The 5,282-nt window shown below is 32.6% G+C and overlaps 1 long non-coding RNA gene across 5 annotated transcripts; it reads left to right on the top strand.

Moving 5' to 3' along the window:
• Positions 1-230: 230 nt before the first annotated feature.
• Positions 231-5,076, top strand: LOC104710985 (uncharacterized). 5 transcript variants are annotated; one of them, XR_015565621.1, is made up of 3 exons: positions 231-433; positions 919-1,047; positions 1,454-1,830. It is a non-coding gene; the product is annotated as an uncharacterized LOC104710985 (long non-coding RNA). The 5 variants fall into 5 exon arrangements; XR_015565620.1 differs by lacking the exon at positions 1,454-1,830 and adding an exon at positions 4,672-5,076 and having other exon boundaries at positions 253-433; positions 914-1,047; XR_015565619.1 differs by having other exon boundaries at positions 257-433; positions 914-1,047; positions 1,514-1,830.
• The last annotated feature ends 206 nt before the right edge of the window (positions 5,077-5,282 follow it).

A 5,282-nucleotide genomic window follows, 5' to 3' on the forward strand; every position in this document is an offset into this window, starting at 1 on the left:
ATATTTTATATATGCTTACTGATTTATAGTTTGAATTATTGGTTTTAGTTTTGTAAACATGATCCAATTATGATGAATTGTGATGGATCAGCTCTTATTTATTTTAGGCCCAAAGTTTACAGTTTGGTTTTTACTTTGTGATGTACAATGGAAACATGGGCATCGATTTTAATAGAGAGGCCCACGAGAAACTTTTTTTTTTGGTTCTCACCACCTGCGGGATCTTCTCTAATAAGGAAAAAAAGAGAAGATGAACAGCTACAATTTTTATTGAAGAAACCGACTGATCGGTATTACTCTCTTCCTACCCAAATCTGTCAATCAATCGTGTTTATCATTGAACCCACCTCCTAGCTAAGCAGAGATTTCCGGAAACAATATAGATTAGGAAAGAAGAGATTTGTATGTGAACAACAAACATTTAATTTGTAAGGTAAGATCCGAATTTTCTTATTGAACTTTCATTCATTTGTCAAAAGATTTTGGGTAATATTCTTTGTTTATATGTGGATACTTTCATGTTCGTACATAATTATTTCAGAGATTTAGTTAAATTTGTTTTCAATTTTTGTTTCAATGCGCGAATATTTATTGTCATAAAAAGAAAAAAAAGTTGTTGTTATTTTGTCAAATAGGATTGTAAATAGTTTAATTTTCCTTCATATATGTATAATAGATTACATCATGTATCTGATTCTTCTTACATATGTTCTTTACAACTCACTTTTATAAAACAATCTCTGATTTCATTCTTCTATCCCCTTTTATTGAAACATACCCGGCAATAAAATCTTGCACATGGGGATAATCAGCATTGATGATTAGCAAAGACATATCATATGCATTGGATATGGATTTGACACCTGTAGAAATAATTTTAAGCTTGTTAAAATATTATCCCCTACTTGTACAGGACAGTTAACATGTAGTTTCGCAATATCACCATTAAACGTGTTGATCTTTGCAAGACGGAGCAAGCAAGTAACAATTTGGTTCCCAGCTTGTTCACACGCAGACCACATGGTATCCGCAAATCTTCCCCATAAGGTACACGGCAACCTGTTGTCACTGTTAAAAAGGTTTGTGTAAGTTAGAACCGTATTTATGACTGTATACATCATTATTTTGTCGTTAAAATATATTATACGTAGATAAATTTCAGTAATATAGGATCACCTAGTGTCTCTCAAAACAACATCAAGGCGCTTGGACATTTTCCCATTGACGTCATGAGTTACCATAGCACCAATGTTAACGACCTGTCCAACAACATCTACAACGAAAAACAAAAAAATTAAACGAAGCAGTTATTTTAATTGTTAATCTATGTCCACTTATTAAAAATGCTTCCCTTTTAATAGTATAGATGTTAAAAGTAATCTACAAAGTACATACCGATCAAGATGTTCTCACTAAGCCCTTCATCAGCAGTGATTGTTTCAAAACTTTTCAGATCCAAATACCAATCATCTGATAGTGAAGGAGAACGGCTAATGATTGTGTTGTTTGTTAGGGACATCTTAAATGCATGATTTGTTGCCCTGTACTTTCCCATGGATTTAGTCAGCTGGAAATTCTCGATGATTCTCCACTCTCCCGCAACAATCATACGGAAAAACTTGTTAATCTGGTTTTTCTTTATAGTTGCATGGATCAGAGTTCCCTATTAAAAGGAAACATAATCAGTTATTATATGTTTTGTAAACATAAATAAATAGAATGAGTAGTATCTTTGTAATATACTTACATCAACATCAGCGAGTATGACAATCTTGACTTGGATCTTCCAAGTCGTCTTGAAGGGCTTAATGTCAGCAAGACTTGTGAAAACATTGTTAGCAGCCATTTGTTTTTTTTGTGGTAGTATTGCAATTTACGCTGTTTTCTGTTTTTGATTTGAGTAACAATTACATTACGTTGTATGGTTTTTATAGTCGTAGACCTTGATAGGAAAAATAGGTAAGTAGACTAAATTTTGCCATTTTTAATATTCCGTAAACGTGGAATTACTCCCAAATTTGCGTAATTTCACTACTGATTGAGGAATATTAAACATGTGAGATGGATCCAATATTTTCTAAGATCGGGTTATGCATAATCGTTATAATAATCATTGAATTTGGAAAGTTGACATATAATTAGATGCGAACTAATTAGGTGAATTGATATGTTTAGTTGACTGGATCTTTGACATTCCGTATTTGACCAAATTTAGTCCTCTCAAAATTCATTTAAGGGGTGTTATTGGATTGAGGATTTTAAGCGATTTTAATTAACCGAGGACATTAGTGGATTTAAAAGTCTAATGCATTTGTGTTGACTTTATAATGCATATAAGTTGGATTTGAAAGTCATTGATAATGTATTTTTGGTGATTGTTATGGATTTTTTAAAAAGTTATTGTTAGAAAAAAAAATATATATATATCCATAAACTGTGTTATACACCAAAGTTATATTAAATTAATAACACCCAGACTTTTATACATGTCATAGAAAACTTGAATTAAACTGTATTTGTTTTCAATCCAGATTTTTGGTGTAATTAAAGAACCCAGATGTCATGAACCCAGAAAAAAAAAATTAAAGAATACAAAAAAACACAGATCTGATTATATACAAAGGGTTTGAGAAGGAAGAAACAGAGATTGAACCCAGAAAAAAAAAAGTGTGATTATATCATAAACCAAAAAAAAAATTTATAGATCATGAACCCAGAAAAAAAAGTTAAAGAACACAAAATAAAAAATTCTCAAAAATAATACATATCTGATGAATAAGTGTGATTATATAAAAGGATTGAGAAAAAAAATCAAACAATAATATATCAAAGGCTAGAGATCCATCTAAAGAGAGGAGAAGAAAATGAAATGATTGAGAAAAGTGTGGTATTGTGTTTGTTCATATTTTAGAAGCAAAGTACCTTGAAATCCAAAATCACACAAAATCCAGTAGATATTGAATAACACTAGATTTTAATGGATTTTTAAAAATACCCAATTAAATAACACCTGATTCTTAAATACATCAAACTCCTTTAAAAACCACAATCCAATAACACCCCCTTAGTTTATGTGTGAGTCATTGATTGACAAAATTTCAGGTAATCAATATCTGTTCGTTCGTTCCAATAAAACACGTAGGAAAGGTGGAAAACTTTGGACCAAAACTAAGGACACGTAATATAAAGATGGGCCGATTTGCACTATAAAAAAGCCCAACACGTTTGGATCATGATCCATATGAACAAGTAATATTAGAATATAGAGGACGCGGCGGTAGTATATGATTAAATGCTTCCCTTGTATTAAGCGAGTTTTCCCTTGTGTGTTTGCGAATCTTTTTAAGACCCATCAAATTCGGATCCGGTTACGTAGATCCGCGTCCTTTCACTTTTTTTTAATACAAATCTATCCTTTCATCTGTTTTTTTTGTTCTCATTATAATGGTATTTCATGTAATAATCTCCAACTTTAAGCCTACATAGTGAAGAATGCTCCCCTTTTAATAATATAGATATTAATTAAACAGTAGAGTTATTTTCATTATTGTAAAATTTTGTGTAACTGATTTTTTATAACAAAATAATCAATCTGGGTATAACTATTTTAAGCATGCACTTATATCATATAGTTATATGTAGTGAATAAACATAGATTGCCTATTTTAAAAAGAAATAAAAAAAGAGTAAAAAAAAAAAGCAGTTATCTATAGGGTTTTGTGCAAAAAACCCTCCAAATAGTTTTTTTTTGCAAGAAAACCCTCCACATCAAATTAATGCAAGTCAATACTACAATCTCAAAAATCACCCGCAATATAACCCTTAGCTGTATTGACGACGTGGCAATTCAAATATCTTGCTGTTTTGTAAACAAAAAATGGCAAAGCATTGAAATTTTATAAATTTTTAATAAAAATTAATGGAGAAAAAAATCTTTTCTCCCTTCCCGGTTTTCTTCTTCTCCCTTCCTCTTCTTCTTCTTCTTTTGATACCTCTTCAACATAATCAATGGCACTAACAGCGTAAACCCAAGAACAGAGACTGATCTAAGAACTCCGATCAAGGAGCTCGAATATTTGCTTGTCTTCTTCCTTTGATTATATATATATGCAACAAACGAAATTTCTAATCTCAAAACCTAAGCCCCTACTCCAAATTCGAGAGATTGAGATCAATTTATTTTTAAAACTGAACCTTCAAGCTTAAAATCGAATACCCAAATCACAAAATCGAGTTTGTGTATATACCTTAGGCCCAAATTGTGACTTTCACAACTTATGCAACCCCGAGTACCAGAGATGACAGTTGCGGAGGTTCCTTGCCGCATTTACAATCTCCATCGCCAATTAGGGTTATGCAGTGGTGAATTGCCTAAGCCATATGCCTATATACGCAGTTTTCGGCCTAAGAACGATGCTGCGTAGAGATCTGAGGAGAAGCTCGTGTGCTCATCGTGTCCATATCTCTCTCGCCAATAATTGTGATGTCCCTTTCTAGAAGTTAATTCTGAACAAGAATGTCGTTTTTGTTATTTGATCTAATATTTGGATTCTTGTTTGGTTGATTTTAGGGCTTGATTATGACTATATATACCAATGAATTTGCTTAAAAGGGATCAATTCGATCCATGCTCATAGTTTTTTTCTTTCCAAATTTAATTCCTATTCACAGTTATAGAGAACTCTGAAAATTCGAGCTCCTTGACCGGAGTTCTTGATTATGTTGAGGAGGAATCGAAGGAAGAAGAAGATGAGGAAGGGAGAAGAAGACAACGGGGAAGGGCGAAGAATTTATAAAATTTCAATGCTTTGCCATTTTTTTTTACAAAACAGCAAGATTTTTAAATTGCAACGTCGTCAATACAGCGAAGGGTTATATTGCGGGTGACTTTTGAGATTGTAGTATTGACTTGCATTAATTTGATGTGGAGAGTTTTCTTGCCAAAAAAAACTATTTGGAGGGTTTTTCCCTTATTTATACTATGGAAAAACTATTGTTTCTCGGATGAGAAACAAACTATACAAACATTAAACAACAAGCTGAGATATGCAAAGTATATTGGTGATGCTTACGATAGCTTTGACTATCTTGTTATCGTTATTTATACAAATACAAGGAAATGGTATTGTTCCTCAACATAGGGGATGCTCGGCACTGTTTGCATAGCTCTGCGGTGTGTACTATGGTTTGTGTCTGGCATGGGAGAAAGGCATCAGGTATTTTGAGCTTGAAGTGGATTCAGAGCCGGTGGTAGGTACTATGGATTCGGCCAACACTTGGGA

Source organism: Camelina sativa, chromosome 9, assembly GCF_030686135.1.
Source record: "Camelina sativa cultivar CO46 ecotype springtype chromosome 9, ASM3068613v1".
Classification (NCBI taxonomy): domain Eukaryota; kingdom Viridiplantae; phylum Streptophyta; class Magnoliopsida; order Brassicales; family Brassicaceae; genus Camelina; species Camelina sativa.